The sequence below is a fragment of the Anopheles coustani genome, chromosome 3 (genome assembly GCF_943734705.1).
Source record: "Anopheles coustani chromosome 3, idAnoCousDA_361_x.2, whole genome shotgun sequence".
Classification (NCBI taxonomy): Eukaryota; Metazoa; Arthropoda; class Insecta; order Diptera; family Culicidae; genus Anopheles; species Anopheles coustani.
Window position 1 is genome coordinate 19,137,858 of NC_071288.1, and position 18,189 is coordinate 19,156,046.

At 41.3% G+C, this 18,189-nt stretch overlaps 1 non-coding gene across 1 annotated transcript; it reads left to right on the forward strand.

Moving 5' to 3' along the window:
• Positions 1-12,417: 12,417 nt before the first annotated feature.
• Trnap-cgg (transfer RNA proline (anticodon CGG)) lies at positions 12,418-12,489 on the forward strand. Its single transcript has one exon. It is a non-coding gene; the product is annotated as a tRNA-Pro (tRNA).
• The last annotated feature ends 5,700 nt before the right edge of the window (positions 12,490-18,189 follow it).

Genomic DNA, 18,189 nt, shown 5'->3' on the forward strand with positions numbered 1-18,189 from the left:
AAAGGATCATTCGCGAGTCAACCAAAACTGAAGCAAAAGCGCGTTACGAAAGATCCAAGAAGTTACTAATAAATAACTACTTAAACTAAAGCCACTAAAGTTTAGTTCGAACGTCACGATACGAAGACGTCAGTATATAAAGAAAAATAAAGATTTGGAAGAACACCACATGGCGACCGTGACAGAGTGAAGAATCCTGTGCCACGAGAAATTTAGCCACGTGCTTATTAGTGGCTTTGTGCTGCGTGCGGTGTGTGCCCAACGATGACCTTACGATAACCTAATGCAGTGGCAGATAAAAGACATCCGTGTATGGGAGTAACGCAAGATTGTAGTGCGTTTCAGATAAAAAATATCCGTGTACAAAAGTAACGCAAAGCGGCAACGAACGAAAAATTTAGCCACGTAACCTTACGATAACCTAATGCAGTGGCAGATAAAAGACATCCGTCTATGGGAGTAACCCAAGATTGTAGTGCGTGGCAGATCAAAGATATCCGTGTATAAAAGTAACGCAAAGCGGCAACGAACGATAAATTTTGCCACGTGCCGATTACTGGTTTTATACTGCGTGCGGTGTGTGTGTCCTATGGTGACCCTACGATGACCCTACGATGACCCTACGATGAAGCAATGCATTGCGTGGCAGAAAAAGGATATCTGTGTGTGAGAGTAAAGTGGCAACCAACGAGAGCAACGAACGAACATAGTCAGGAGACGACGGAGAACTACTACCAGCAGAGACAACGAAGCTTGACAAAGTGAATCGCCCATGGGAAAAATGCAGGAGAAAAGGTAGAGAATATAAAATTGTAACTTGTTCAACTGGGGTTTCCGCATTACTTCATCGATGGTTGTAATATAAAAAAAAAAAAAAAAAAAAAAAATTATACATGCATATATATATATAAAAAAAAAAAAAAAATTATTATAATAATATTTCTTCCAAAAATAGTTTTACTAACAATCTTACAATTAACCCCAGTACGTCTACGAAAATCCTTATGCTCGCAAAAATAACTCAGAAGCTAAACCGATTACATGAAATTGAAAAAAAATTAAAACCTGGTGAGAAGAAATTTCGCAAGTGCTTGCTTGACAGTTATAACTCCACAGCCAACGAATTATTCCTAAATATTCAGAATCTCATTGCTAAATTAGAGAACACGGATTCAACCAATACACTTGCAGATCTAGAACTTTCCACGAACACCTGTTTTAATACTATCAAATCATACTTAGATATCCATCTAAAAGACAGAATACATTTTAAGTTCAAGACCTTAGCGAAAGTTTGCATTGCATTACACAAGTGGAAACCAAACAAAATGGAGGACTTTGATATTAAAGTTGCTGCCTCATTGATCCAACCCTACGATGGTAAAGCAGAAAGCCTTGATAATTTTATTGGATCAGCAAAATTGATACAAACACTCTACCCCAAGGATCCAAAAAATATTCTAGTGCAATTTTTAAAAACACGATTGACGGGAAAAGCACAACTAGGGCTAGCACCCAACATCACGGATGTTGACACGCTAATTAATGACGTTAAAGCTCGTTGTGAGGAAAAAATAAATCCGGACAAAATAATAGGCGAGTTAAAGTCAATCCGTTACACAGATACAAAATCACTCTGTGACGAGGTAGAGGCTCTTAGTACAAAGCTAAAATGTATGTACTTAAAGCAAAATATACCAAATAACATTGCAAATGAAATGGCAGTCAAGCGAGGAGTAGAAACATTGGTGGAGAAAGTAAAACTGATGGAAACAAGAATTATTTTACAAGCAGGGCAATATGCGCAAATTACGGATGCAACGGAAAAGGTTTTAGAAAGTGAAAGAGTTAACGGTTCATCGCAAGTCCTCTCTTTTAGAAGGAACCACCCACAAAATCGTTCCTTCTTCAATAGAAATCCAAACCAATATACTACAACCTACAGTGGTAAACCACAATATCGAGGTACTGGTAGGTCTTACAGACAACAAAACAATAGATACTCAAATCAATACTATCATAATAACAATAATAGATCCACGCAACAAACCCAAAATAGAAACCATAATAGAGTTTACACAACACAAGCCAATAACGAAACATCAAATTCGGCTGCAGCTATTGAAAACGCGTCTTTTTTAGAGAACAACCTGCAGCCTACAGATTCCCAATCCTAGCATTAAACTTAAATGCAAATAATTTTATTAAAATTAGAGTAGCAATGGCCACAGATGAGTTTAGCGACCTCATAATAGACACTGGCGCAGACGTGTCTTTATTCAAAATTAATAAAATAAAACAAAACCACCGATTACATTCCCAAAATAAAATCAATTTAACAGGTATCACTACTCATTCAATTCACACTTTAGCTACAGCAAACACCACCTTACAATTTGGAAATGAAGCAATTAATCACATATTTCACATCATTCCAAAAGAAATAGATATCAGAGCAGATGGTATACTAGGAAGGGATTTTTTCGCAAAATATAAATGTGTTATTGATTATGAGCATTGGCTTCTTAATTTTAATTTCAATGGGGTAACAATCTGTCATCCTATAGAAGACAATATAAGCGAGGGTTTCATCTTACCAGTAAGAAGCGAGATAATACGAGAGGTAAAACTGCCAAACATAGAGGAAGACTGCGTAGTCTTTGCAGAAGAAATCAGACCTGGAATATTTTGTGGCAACTCGATAATATCTAAGGAAAAACAATTTGTACGGTTTATAAACACAACCGAAGAAGATATCTTCATCAGTAATAGATCGTTTAAGCCACAAATAGATTTGGTGAGGAATTATAACGTTACATGCAGAAAATCCAATGAATCTGATAAAATTCTAAGAACAAGCACAATTTTAAATAAAGTAGATACACAAAACATTCCAAAATACATTCAAAAGGAGTTAAAAGAACTAATTGGAAATTATACCGACATTTTTTGCATAAACGAGGATCAAATCACAACAAACAATTTTTACACACAGTCAATACAATTGAAGGATAAATCACCATGTTACATCCCAAATTATAAGCAGATTCATTCCCAATCGGAGGAAATCAAACGACAAGTTGATAAGATGTTAAAAAATGACATAATCGAGAACTCCGTCTCTTCTTATAATTCTCCAGTACTCCTTGTACCCAAAAAATCAGATGAAGGAAAAAAATGGAGGCTAGTAATAGATTATCGTCAACTAAATAAAAAAATTATCCCAGATAAATTCCCCTTGCCTAGGATCGATTCTATATTAGATCAACTAGGTAGAGCAAAATACTTTTCAACATTGGATCTAATGTCAGGTTTCCACCAAATCCCTTTAGAAAAAGAATCAAGGAAGTACACTGCTTTCTCGACCTCTACGGGACATTATCAATTTAAAAGGCTACCATTCGGACTAAACATTAGCCCCAATAGTTTCCAAAGGATGATAACCATAGCTATGGCAGGTCTAACACCGGAGTGCTCGTTTGTTTATATTGATGATATTATCATCACAGGATGCAACGTCAATCATCACCTGGATAACTTAAAGAAAGTATTCGATAGGATACGGCAGTACAGCCTTAAACTAAACCCAGAAAAATGTAAATTTTTCAGAACAGAGGTAACTTATCTGGGACACAAAATTACAGACATAGGAATATATCCGGACGACTCCAAGTTTCAAGTAATAAAAAATTACCCCAAACCATGTAATGCAGAAGACGCCAGAAGATTTGTCGCCTTCTGTAATTACTATCGCAAATTTATCCATAATTTTGCAAAAATCGCAAGACCCCTCAATGAATTACAAAAAAAAGGGAAATCCTTCGATTGGACAAAAGAGTGTCAAGAAGCCTTTGATACTCTTCGGTACAAACTATTGTCACCTACAATTCTGAAGTATCCTGATTTCCAAAAAGAGTTCATTATCACCACAGATGCTTCAGATGCAGCGTGTGGGGCCATACTTTCGCAAGTCTATCACGAAGACGACCACCCAGTGGCATTCGCTTCTAAAAGTTTCACCAAGGGTGAAAGAAATAAGCCTACCATTGAAAAGGAGTTGACTGCCATACATTGGGCGGTCAACTACTTTAAACCATACGTTTATGGGCGGAAATTCAAGATTCGCACCGATCATAGACCCCTAGTCTTCCTATTTAACATGAAAAATCCTACGTCAAAACTAACTCGCATGAGGCTAGATCTCGAGGAGTTTGATTTTGAAATAGAATACGTTCCGGGAAAAAACAACGTAGGAGCAGATGCCCTGTCAAGAATTACTTTTACATCCGAGCAGCTGAAATCTTTAAAACAAAATCAAAGTGATGGTCCTGAAAATCAAACATTAATAGTGAAAACACGATCAATGACTAGAACCAATAATGATGAGGAAATCCCAGTGCCAATGACGGCACATCTTGAAAAGAAATATACCAATACTCCATCATTTTGGCAAACTGAGAATCCCTCAGAAGTTGACAAGCTACTAAAAATACAGACTAATATGCACAAAGGTTTTACAAAACTTTCACTGTGTAATCATAATTACAACAAAGAATTAGGCAATGTCGTTATTCCAAATAACCAAAATGGAAGTCAGGCGATCGAGCTTGCTCTTCTAGAAATATGCTCAATAGCGAAAAGATTTAATAGAAATAAAGTTGCCATCTCTCTAAACGACGAAATATTCAATAACTATGCGTATGAAACCATAAAGGAAATCGCTAATAGAGCCATTTCCGGTTGTGAAATTATCGCGTATATTCCACCCAAGTGGATTACAAAAAGAGAAGAGATTAATGAAATCCTAAGAACTTATCACATGCTACCTTCAGGGGGGCATGTAGGCCAATATCGACTTTATTTAAAAATTAGAGCAAACTACAAGTGGAAAAACATGAAAGAGGAAATTAAAAGTTTTGTAAGAAATTGTCAAAGGTGCAAGACAAGCAAAACTCTCAGACACACTAAAGAAAAAACAGTGGTAACAACAACCCCAGCTAAGCCATTCGAAGTTATTTCAATTGATACGGTTGGTCCATTGCCAAGGACGGTAAATAACAACAGATACATTATAACGGTCCAATGTGACTTGACAAAATATATAATACAGATACCAACCAGCAATAAAGAGGCGAGCACCATATCCAAGGCACTTGTAGAAAATGTAGTATTGAAATATGGAAAATTCGTGGAATTTAGATCTGATCAGGGGTTGGAATACAATAATCAAATATTGAAAAAAATAAGTGAGTTATTGAAAATCAAGCAGACATTTGCGACTGCCTACCACCCTCAAACCATGGGAGCGCTTGAACGAAACCATAGAGCTCTCAATGAGTACCTACGAGCATTTACAAACGAGCATGGGGACGATTGGGACGACTGGGTAAAATATTATGAATTTACATACAATACCACTAACCATACCGATACCGGTTACACTCCATTCGAACTAGTTTTTGGAAGAAAAGCTAATTTACCACAAGATATGCTAAAAAAAATAGAACCTGTGTACAACCACCATGAATACTATAATGAAATGAAGTACAAGCTACAAAAATCGAATGAAGTGGCGCGGAGAAATCTAGTTGAGCGAAAAGAAAATCGAAAGGAAACAGAAAATCAGAAGATCAATCCACTTAAAGTAAAGCTAGGAGACCTGGTATATTTAAAAAACGAAAACAAAAGAAAACTAGACCCATTATATATAGGTCCATATATAATTACGAATATCGATAACCCAAACTGTACTATAAAAAATAAAGTAACAAATAAAACTAGCGTAGTACATAAGAATAGGTTAATTAAATGATGAAAATTCTACGCAAGAGCATAATTTTCATCTATAAAAGGGGGGAGGTGTAGCGCCTTTATGTAGGCACTAAGCAAATGTTTAGTTTATAGTTATAGGAATTAAAGTTATAGGAATTATAGTACTAGTAACTAGTGTTAGTGATAGGAATTTATAGTTATAGGAATTATAGTTAGATACTAGTGTTAGTGATAGGAATAGATATAAAAGGACAGGGGCAAAGAGGCAAAAAGGATCATTCGCGAGTCAACCAAAACTGAAGCAAAAGCGCGTTACGAAAGATCCAAGAAGTTACTAATAAATAACTACTTAAACTAAAGCCACTAAAGTTTAGTTCGAACGTCACGATACGAAGACGTCAGTATATAAAGAAAAATAAAGATTTGGAAGAACACCACAGTATCACTTCGGTACAAAACCTCTTTAATTAGGGTGAAGCCAATTTGGGAAATTAAAAATTCATCGTACACGTAACCTGTTACGAATGGAGGATTTTTTTTTACTGCTTGGTGTTCAAATTGAGATTTTCGCAGCAATAAAAAAAGGATTTCTAACCGAGGCTGAATAGAATGGAGGATTCTTCGCTTGAGGTGAACCTTGAACTTTTGGCCTCAGGTTAATTTTGGTTTACAAAGGGAAAAGGTAAAACGGTACGGAGGGAAGATAGAGACATTTATGATAGCGAGTTGAAAGAACAACAAATGGAATGAGTAGAAGCAGAGGATTTACAGCTAGGATACGAATGTTTTACGATTCAAGTAAAACGGTGTAGTATTCCCCTTTGAAATGATAAAAAAAAACTAAATGAGCTCTTTTAAATTGCAGAGTTTTTTCATTAGCCCACCGATTAACGGAAAAGATTATGGAAAAGAATCATCACCAAAGGTGATAAAATATGCACTCAATTAAACCGCGTTAAATATTACGCAAGTTTATTAGGCAGATATCTTAAATATATGTTTCTATACAGCTCTACATGACGTCCTAAATTATGTGTTTAATGAAAAAAGATGCGTTATAGTTTATAGGAAAATTCGACCTCTTTCTAGTTTGCATAAAATTCTCTCAATATCCTATCTCATCCCTGTTTTATTCCACTTTCCTATTCATTGAGTTTTCGGAACCACACAAACATAACTTCTCGTAATAATGGATTGTACATATGGTCTATGAATAAATAATGATACAACTAAATTCATGTATAATGACAGACACATGCGTCGTTGGAAAACTGATTAAGCTAGTTTTCGGCACACTATAGCTGCGATCCCCCATTGAAGGGAGTATGTTCCGGTAGCCGAGGGTTAAAAGGACTGGTGATTATGCAAAATATAGCTTTTCATTACATTTTGATAGTTGTTACTAGTTTTGGCTATCGTAAGTAATGAATACAGCTTGGGGATGCTACAGACTTGTTTTATTTAATTGTACTTTAAAATTGTACGACTCGAAATCTTGAAATCGTAACATTGTAAATAACTTGTTATATGTTTCAAGTAATGTATACTTGTATAGTAATTGCATTCAGAGTCTTAACACCAGTTCCTAAAAAATACGTCTGATTCGACAAATTTTGATATCGGTCTACTGTTGTTTTTATTCGGAACAACTAAAGCAATAACATAATTTGGGACAATATTTTACCTTCCAAACATTGGCACCTTCTAGCAAATACATGATCGTTAGAAAAAACAACTCCTCAGCTTTCCAAATTTTAACGGTGACAATCAAAATCGACCGATTATCGTATGGAATTAGCATTTTATTTTTAAGCTGTCACCGCAGTTAATTACTTTTAATTTAAATCGGCTTCGATGTAGTATAATCCGCAGGCCAATCGTAAATTCCCTTCAATGAGAAAAGAAGTATCTGGAGTTACTTTACAGTTATCAGATTGTTGGAGCTTCAATTTGTTTGTTTTCGACATTCGACATTCATTCCATATTCATTCGATATTCATTAAAGTAAATATTTTGTTTTATTTGGAATATCACTTTCGTGGTATATTTTCATTTGAATTTACTTTAGATATTAAACAAAAGGCATTGAAGTTGGTAAGATATTATAATGTTTGAAATGGTTTTAGCAGGTAAACCCATTGAAATCGTTCGCGCTTCTTATTAAAACTTTTTTGGTTTAAGGATTCAGAACACTGGCACTTTCTTCCGGAGTGTCAAAAGTTTGCAAAAGAAAAGTTTTTCCACGCCGAAAGGCGCATAAAGGGGGCCAACTGTCTTTCCCTTGCACCCAACGCATTAATTTGTACCATCTCCACCGCCATATCGCTGGAATATATTTCGATAGACATCTTAACCATTTCGTGCGTAGCAAAACGTGAGCGTGTCACGAAAGAAAAAGTTGTACAATTTCCATTTCCATGCGCTCCACGCTGGGGGCAATCTCGCTTTGTAGAAGTGAAAAGAAGAAGCAAATGGATCGAGGGCCACGGGAGGATGCGCCAGAGCGAGGGTATGCTTCTATTAATCTGTCAAATTATTCTTACACCCAGAGGATTGCCTGAGCGTCTTCCCGAAGCAACAACTACAACACAACGGCATGCTTCGGCGGCGTGGAAAAGGTTTGAGACGACGCTCAAGAGAACAATACGCACCACCCCGCGCGTTTCAAGCGGTCCTCCGAGAAGTCCTTGCCACTTTGGCGCAATGCGAAATTGGAAGAATTGACTTTGAGCGTTGAACAAGTCTGAGATGCTCTACCGTTGGTGCTATTGATTTATCTGTCTCACTCGAATTGCCCGGAGGACTCGTCGGTGGGATCCCCGAAGCAGTGGATGTACGAGAAGAAAATTTCCAGCCTGCCTTGCTTCCTTCGCACGAACGGAAAGTTCTTGTTGCTTGTCTTCGACACGTCCTGAGCTGGATGAGAGACTTCGTTCCTTGGCGCCCTCGCCCCGGGACGAGATAAAGCCGACGTCACCGAACAATGGAAAGTAAATTTATTTTCTCCTTCAGTCACTCAGTGCCGCTCGCTTTTCACGGGCGTGGAGGAGGGGGGGGGGGGGGGGGGAAGTTGGAGAAAATGTTCCGTCGAAAGTTTCCTGGTGTGAAGCAAACAGTGCCGCTTCCGGCATTCAGCGCGGCATGGCCCGGTGTCCTTCCGAAAGTGCCATACATCAGCTTATCCTTTATATGAATGGTTGAACAGCTGTCAGCAACGATGGAAAGAACTGTGGGGCACGTCATGGAAAGGGCAGGGCGTAGGCTGACGTATCGGAAGATGCGTGTAGCTGCTGTTAGGCTTGTTTGGCCGGAAGGCTCCGTTCCAAGCTATTGTCCGTGGCAGACGGAGTGTGAAGACATGTGCTCTGCGCAGTCGTTGGAAGCAATGATGATGAACGTATTTGGATGGTAAAACCATGGCAAGTTAATTGCTAATCGTATATTTCATCCAAATCAAGCTAAGTTGAGGTTGTTTAATATAAATTCTTCTTTAATCGCTGCACACACACGTTGTCAAATCCAATTTAAAGGGAACTATTTTGGTGATATGAAAGATACAAAAAGGTGCGAGAAACCGAAAATATTTTGTTTTTCTGGTATAACAGAAATTTAAGTTCTGTTTGTTTGACCGAAACCAAGCTTATTTTCCTGATAGTTCAAACAATGTTGAAACGCTAAAATAAGCTTCTATCAGAAAGAAGAGAAGATCGTTGATGCAAAATCCGCAGTTTCTTCTTCTTTGTATGCATCTTTCTTACTCCAATTATCGTATCCCCCCCAACGACAAAATGTCTTTCTTAATCCACCGATAAATCACCATTTCACGTGAATGTCCAATAAATATCCAACGCAATTTTGTCTGGTCCAGCAAAAGGCGGAAACTATAGTTTAAAAGCATCCTTCAATAAAGACCTTGAATGTTTATATGTTTAGTCGTTTTCTTTCCGCCAAAAGATTGAAGAATATCATATTTTTCTCTAATTTTCAAATCACTTTAATGCGCATGAAATGCCACCAAATCCCTGATATTTTAATTTACATTATGTTCTTAATCATCTTAAAAGGGCTATCAAAGTTTTGGCTAGATATGTTTTATGATGCTGTACCAGTTTGAATTCCCATTGCTTGTTACGAGATTTTGATTGATTTTCAACCGTATTTTATTGGAGATTCAACCCTTGAGGTCAAATGATATTTTCCGATGTTCTTTTGTGGTTCCCAGATCACACCCTCATAGAAGAGGTGTTTTGACGAACATACTTTTCACTTTCTAAAATAATATTGCCAACCTCTTTCGTTTAGTTTTCGTTTACATTTTGAATACTCCCTCGCATTGCTACAATCCAGCGACATTGCGATCTGCGGCTTATCATTCATCTACAATGCTAGCAGGTTGAGGTGAGTAATTTTCATGTCACCTCCACCTCCCGCACGATTGTTTGTACGAATATACAAAAACAACCACACAAAGGCGGCGAATGATTTATGAGTGGCTCAATTCGCTTCATTAATCAATCGTGATGGCAGTGTAACGAGAAAAACTGGCCCAATTCAGTCGAATACATTACCGACGAAGTGGAACGTGAAAAGGACACATGCGTTGAGCTTTGGAAAATGCGCACTCTAGCGCTCGTTTAGTATCCGGCAGGGGTCAGGTCAACCGATTGATTCAAGGTGTCGAAAGTGGATATCTTCATCAGTTTCGTCGATTGAGGGTGGTGCATGATCATTTATTTTCAAATTCTCCTGGCAATTCATCTTCCTCGTTATCGTGTCTTTTTGGAAGGTTGTTTTATGCGTGAAGAATTTGTCAAAATTATTAATAGGAAGCAGGTCTAAGAACGTGACATAGCAATAGTACGATATGTAAAGAGTTAATATAATTTTTACGAATAGTTTTGAAAGATAAATCTGCCCGGCTATTCAAATTACATCTCCTTGGTTAAACTCCATGCTTCTGCTCCGAACTACAGCGTTGATAATGTAGGAAAAACTTTTCTATGAGTGTCAAGATTACGGACGTGCCATAGTTGCGAAGTTCATAACTCTGCTGGACCTATGAAAGAACCTTTAAGATATGGTCTCTTTCCAAGGTCAGAGAAAGATATTTAAAAAAACTTTTCACCAGACTGAAAGAGTGACTGGAAACTTTAATTAGTCAACTTACTTTCGTTGCTTACGACTTTTACCGCCGCACGCCTTCTTCTTGGGACATCTTTCCAGCGAAAGTCCATCATGCCAAGGCGAGACCTTCCGGTGCGTGTCGCTCCACCGTAGAAAGGGAAATCGTTTTTCCATCAGTTCGCAATTTAATTAGAGCAACGTCCGTGCTGCATGCAAAGCAGGATAATGACTTAGGGCTCGTAGGGAAAGTTTCGCCGTAATTCTGCATTCTTTTTTTGCTCTTCTCGTGCCAAGATTTCGTGAGGAATCCTCGCCTTTGCACGAGGTGCTGGATGTTTTCCAGCAGACGGCGTTAGGAGCCACACATATCTCACCACAGCAAATTTCCCCCGAAAGGCTCTCATTTGGCCGAAGTTTTCCGATGACGTTTGGCGTAGTTTGGGAGAAAACCTCGGCCGCGTCGTCTCCGAATGCCCCCCGCGCTGTTACGCCAAGCTGTTGCATTATTGGCCTCCAAATGGGCAGTAAAAATAGTCGGAAAATTTATGCTAAGCAATGGTGAGAGCAGCAAGACGGGCCATCGGGAGAAAAACAAACGCGTAGCGGCAGGAGTGACTGGGTTGGGGAAAAATAATTTGAAAGGAAGTTTTCCTTTCAACGTCAAACGGCCTGGTGTGGAGCGAGTTGGGTGCTGAAAGTGGGAAAAGTAAGCGTTCTGACGAGAGACAATTTGGACGATAAATTCTGAGCAAATTGCAGTTCCCTTCGCTAGCCCTTCGTCTTCGGCTTCTTTTTTCCTTTATTTTCCTTTTTCTTCGACGACGACCAGCACTTGGCTGCATTTCGATCCCATGCCAACGGTTTTGGCCCCCGATCTGAGAAGAAAATCATGCCCGCGCCATGGATCTCGAGTTCAAAAGCGGGCCAGCAAAACATTTTCATAAATTTTCTCGGCACACCAACACGCGCCGAGCGCAAGACGTACGGCAAGCGGCGAAGTGTTGAGATTTCCCGCGCGGAGCGGAACACGGAATGGAAAATGTTACAACTGTCGGGGAACAACGGGCCGCCAGTATGCGTGCGCCCCCGATTTTTTGGACGGTGAAAACATTAGTACAACATCCACCTGGCCTCGCCTCCGGGTTTTCGGAAAAGGCAAAGCAATCGGTTTTAAGTGATCGATAATGATGTTAAGACATATTTTATTATGTCGGCACTGTTTAATGTTTTCGGCTCGTTTTTGCTTTTGTTATCGTTTTGTTAACCTCCAAGACGGGGAAAGCGGCACGTTGTTTCCAGCTCGGTTACAACTTGTTTAGCAATAAATTGCCGTGGACAATGGTGTGAATGTAACAAAAAAAAAACACACAAATGGAAGAAGTACGTTTAGTGATAGAAATATCAGCTTCTATCGTGATGATACGGTTGGTATGATTTTTACAACTGATAAAATCGTAACTTTCGTGGTTGGCCAAGTTGATTGTGCGAAATGTTTTCCAAACAATTCGATTGAATTTCGTCGGCTCGTTGGTCTAGGGGTATGATTCTCGCTTCGGGTGCGAGAGGTCCCGGGTTCAAATCCCGGACGAGCCCCAGTTGTGAAAAATGGTGAAATGTTTTTTTTTATGACAGTATTAATTTTAATTTATGTGAGTTACGTGGATGGTTGTGAAACACAACTATCTCATAAGAGTGTTAGAATAATTTTCCTTCAAAATGTAATGATTCGTGACTAGCTTATTGACGCTTCAGTCAAAGCATCTCTTATCTGCTGGTATGCTGGTATTTTAGCACATATTATTTTGATTAGCTTAACGATAATGTATGATTGACAGTCCAGAGAAACTGACAGAAAGTATGACCGTGAGAAAGAGAGTGAACCGAGAGACGGCCAGCTGAGTGCACCAGCTACCAGGCGATCAGCAACATTTGGAGGTTACCTGCCAACCGATGCCCTGCGTGCCCGAGCACGCTGCGAAGCTGCGGCACACACTCGATCTCAATAAACCTGCACTCTCGAGATACAGAACCCACACCCAACCCGAATGCGCGTCCGGAGCCCATTCAGATCGCGACCGGTGGGGAGGGGGCGCACGCCGTGTGTGACACCGGGAGATACCCCGCGCGCGCGCTGCGTTCCCTCGCGAGAACGAGCCAGATCTCCGGAGGAGTGTCCTCGAGCGCGCGTCCGAGTGGTCTTCCGAGCGCGCGCGTGAGTACGTGATGAAGGGTGCCGCGGCGAAATATTCGCGGAACCCGCCGAATTGAGTCCACGAGCGGCATGATCTACAGAGGAAAAACACCACACCGTTCGTAGGAGGACAGCCTAGGTAGAGGTGTGTATCGTTGTCGTTGGCCCCGAGACGCTGCCGTGAAACCCATCACCATCGGACGGACTGGGGTGCGCGATTCCGGGTACTCAACGTCTCATCCACACGGAAGCAGCACTCTTCCGTGCTGGCGCCATGGGGCGTATATCCCCAGCTTGGTCCAATCACCATCCACCATGACGCCGGGGAGACTGCGGACCGTTACTGTCATCTCGCAAATGAGCGTTTGCAATGAAAACATCGAATTTTAGCGCGAAACACCCACCAAATCACAATCGGGAGGTCATGCGACCCGTGCGCTACGCATTCGCACCGGTAATGAGCGTTACGTGAGCGATAGTCAGTTTCGATGTCCCTGAAAAAGATTTAACATCATACTCCTGACCCGCTGGGCGTCATCAGGACGAAGGATGAACTTCTCATTCCTTCCTGAGTTAAGTTGAAATCAGAACTCAGGAAAGAGTCCGCCAGCCATATTGGATCCAGCCATCAACCATCAGAATGGAGATGAAAATTTAAGACCTCCCTTGAACCCGTCGAAGTTGCATTTATAACACTTCCAAAAACGAACATGCATCCGTCAAATTGCACGAATTAATTTAACGTTTCATTCACACGTCACATTTCTCCAGTGCATATGCAATAAGCGCAGCATTCAGCACTCCCGGTCACGGTTCTGGCTGCGACATAATACATCGTCTGATGAGACGGACCGTCCATCGTTTCGGGTACCCCCCGGGGGCGGGTGGCAAACATTTGCAGTTTGCACGCTGACGTCCGTTTTGCGTGGTAGACTTTTGGTCCGAACGATGACGTGTCGAATGAATATTGCAATACGCTGTTCAGCGCTGATAGATGAAATCAAATGCAATCAATCATCATTTCCATCGGCCGGCTTGGGCCGGTGCTTTATTAATGTCCACGCTCGCGCGGCCGTGAGGGAAAGGCATCCTTTAGTCGAAAACTAAAAAGGGAAAAGATGGAAAACCTGTTTTGCGTTGAGCTTTTTGAAAAAAGAATATCGCTCTTTTCGTCGGTTGTCTCCGGACACCTTGCAAACGTCTCCGTTTATAACCTTAAAGATCTTCTGGGAATGAGCTTAAATGCACACTGAAATAGTTTTAGGAAAAACCATACCGCCAAAAGGTAGAATGATGGTAAAAGGGAAACGCATTTTGCGCAACTAACTTCAAAGGATGCCACACAGGAAGGTAAGGATGCATAAGAAGCTCATAAAAAAAAACCCGAACAAACAAAACTGCATCCAAAACGTTCGATCTGTTCGTATCCATTGAGTAGCGAGGTGTGAAAAATGTTCCCACCGGAACGAAAACCAACCCGGGATTGTCGATTTTTGTGTGTGTCTGGTTTTCTTTCTTTTTTTTCATCGAACGAAGGCTCATCCTTTGTCGGCTTTTTCGTCAACAAAAAAATGACTACAACGACACTAAACCGTGGTGTATTTTTTGGTGCAACGTGAAACACAGAAAACTATAAACAGGGCCACCCAGCCCGGATGGGTCATAACTGTCGCAGCGCTATCATTGCGCTGCCAGTGCAGATGACAGATGTCAAACTCGCGCGACTGCACTTCGGGGGAATCGTCGGTGAACGTTTTTCTCACCTAAAGACAGACACACACACACACACACACGGCCTTCACCGTTGCGGCACCTGGATCCGCGTTTTTGAACCGAACGTACGAAGTAAGAAAATTAAAATAAAACAAGAAAAGCCGTTTTCGGATGCTTTTCGGACCGATGACAACAGGACATGCGGATGCATACGTAAATGCTGATACGATATGCTGATGCACACCGTCCGATGAGTTGGAGACGAGAGGAACGTGAGATTCGAACTTCAAACTGTTCGTAAAAATAAAAAACGCAGCCACAAGGTAGTGCTTGGAGGATGAAAAAAATGTTGGCAACATTGGCATGAAAAATGCGCAAATGAAAACGCTCGTCTGAAGCGTGCAGAAATTGTAGCACGCCTGGTGTATGTGCAGCCAATATTGTTTGGGAGCCCTCGAGCCTGTCTGCCGATGGAACTAAAACGTTACATCCGGTGTAGTGTTTATGGACTCGACTATCTGCCGAAGGGAATAATAAAAACAAACAACATCAACTCGTAAAAGTGATAACTGCTAGCTCGAAGGACCAAAACCTACGAATGAAAACCGTGTTTCCCACGACATGAGCAGCCTCTTCTTTGTTGGGAACACTTTTTGTTTACGACTTTTTAAATGCTCTCACCTTCGCTGTGTTTTGTTAAGAACAGAATGGTTCGAACATCCCACTTTATAATAGTTTCCTAAAATTTTAATAATTTTTACCACAATTTAACACCTTTTGAAACATGCTCAACTCAGCACGGTTCGTATACTTTAAGTTGGCGAAGGAAAAAAGAAAGTTACCGAAATAAAACACTCAGTTCTCGTAATCCCTCAATCCCGGGGCACTCGTGGACGTCGAACGTTCGTTCGCTCGTTTTTCCAACGAAAGGAGATCCGCGCAGTAATCGCATCATCCGGTGAGCGGCTCTGACTCCCTCGCACATCGTACGGAGGCCGACTAACCGACGGAACGGGACAGCACAAACGGTATGCTCGCCCGGTGTCCAACGTCGCTTGGGTAACGTCGATCGATTCAAAGCACTTTTGCATACAAAAAAAAAACTCTTGGAATCATCTCACCTTCCCAGAGCATACTCGATGAACTTTTATGCGTATGGACAGTTCGGTCGAGGATTCACGGCGCTCCCCCGGACCTGGTTGGTCTTCCTCGGCCCATGGGGAAGGCTTTTCGATAAAAGTTTGATTAATGCATCGTTCGAACGGTGTGAGCTCCAACGGAGGAGGCTTGGTATAAAATGTGAAACAGTATGGACTAAAGTCGAAACGAGAATGCAGAAGCAAAACGAGCTTCGATACATCACACACTTGGCATAGCATATCTGATTAACATTCATTATGGGCCACGAGAAGGCAAGGGGGCGGGGGGGGGGGGAGGATGGGATGCAGCAGTCGGACGTTCCTGAAACGTGACACGTGCAGCGCATAGCAAGCAAACGCGTCACCAAAAAAGCGCAGAGAAATTATTGAACGTTCGATTCGCGGCGCGGAACCGACATATCCTCAAGGACGTGCTTTTCGCTAACGCACCGACGATGTACCGGCGTCACTATCTTCCGGCTTCCGGCCGTCGGCGGTTTACAAAAGGGAAAGACCAAAGGGAAAGGTTGCAAAATATTTCGCGGAAATTGATTTCCAGACGCGTTTGTCCGGTAACGCGTGTATCTGGTGCGTGCTAGGGAAATTTTTTTTGAACGAATTTCATTCACTTGGTGCTATGCGCGTACTATATGTAGGTTAGTGTGAAATATTTACGAACCGATAACGATACATCGAGTGAAATGCTATCTGAATGCAAATGGTGGCTCTGAAAAAAATTGACGCCGTGTCCAGAAAAGGAAACATGCTGCCAAAGTTTGTTCTTTTTTCGAATACCTTTGTTTCATTATCGTGTTTTAAAAACAGCAAAAATGGAAGATTTGTTTTTCAGCTGGGAAGAATTTGAGTTGACTTCATGAGGCTTTTTGGTTTACCATGCTCTCGTTTCAGCTTTAAAAATGGACAGATCCACTTGGTGATTGAGCTATGAAATATTTGCTAGAAATGATAGAGTTTTAGAATACTGTTTAGGTAATTGATCAACTAGTGTAGATCAGAAGCGAAGCATTTAAAATATTTAGTTATTTAATTTTCCATGTACATGATCTTACTATATTAGCGTAATTTTTTAACTCATTGAAATTTTTTAATTATGTTGTGAATGATTTGAACGAGTTTGATTTACATGAAATTATAACTGAGGGTAATGTTGCTTTCATGGGTAACGTTGCGGGTAAATGACGTCAACTATTCTCAAACAATTTTGCTTCTACGCTCCGGTCGCGGATTTTCATTCAATTTTGTAAACCCCTTGCACAGGAAAATGTCAACGGAACACACATCGCTTAAACAACGGTTTACAATTATTTTCGGTCGACAGCAACCGAAAAGTCTCCTGCCAAACCATCGCCATTGGCTAGAAATTAACAGTTACTTCCGTATGCATCACCGACGACCGTCAATCGCCAGCGATTGAACGAACCAGCTGCATCCATATACGTTTGGTGCAACATTTGCATTTGCATACACTCCGCCCGCCTCTAGCATTCCTCGTTTGGCTGGATTTTGTTTAGCAAACCCGAAAGCAAACAAAGTCTGGAGCGAACGCAACGTCCGCCGGCATGTTGGGGATGCATTTTTCTTCGGCACTGTGCGCAAAAATGAGAACCAATTCGATCGGAAACAATTCTTCCGGCCCGATTTGCATGGCTCACCGACAAAAGCGAACCGGACGGCGGGCCTTTACGCATCGATGCCGGGGGGAGGGCGGCATGCATTAGGAGTCCCGACATTGGTCCCGGCACTGGTCTGGCAGGACGATTGATTGAATTTGACGTTTTCTCGGTCCGACTTTCGCCCGGCTTGACCGCCCGTCATTTCTTCGACGGGGGCCACTTTTCTCGGCCACAAATCCTCGGTTTGGCTGTTGATGGAAGGTTTTTAGCAGCAGCGGCTTAGCAGATCGACGGAGATCTCTGGCACCGGACCGGAGGGTACGAGGTGTAGGCTACTTTGTTGATAAAAGTCCGGCCAAGTCCGGCGGGGCTTAGGAGTTCGGTGTTGTTGGACAGCTGACAGGGGGGGAATTGAAATTGAAACCCGTCGGTCAACGCTAGCGAGCTCGAGTTTTGCCCGGTAGAGGCCAGCAGGAGCGCAAAGAAACGCTTGAGTGAAAGAGGTTTAGGGTTTATCCGGTTGGTCGTAGTTGTGAAATTTGATCGACGGGCCTTAATTAGGAATGCTTCGATGGATCACTCCAATGACCCTTTAAATTGTTGCTTGTCGAACGAC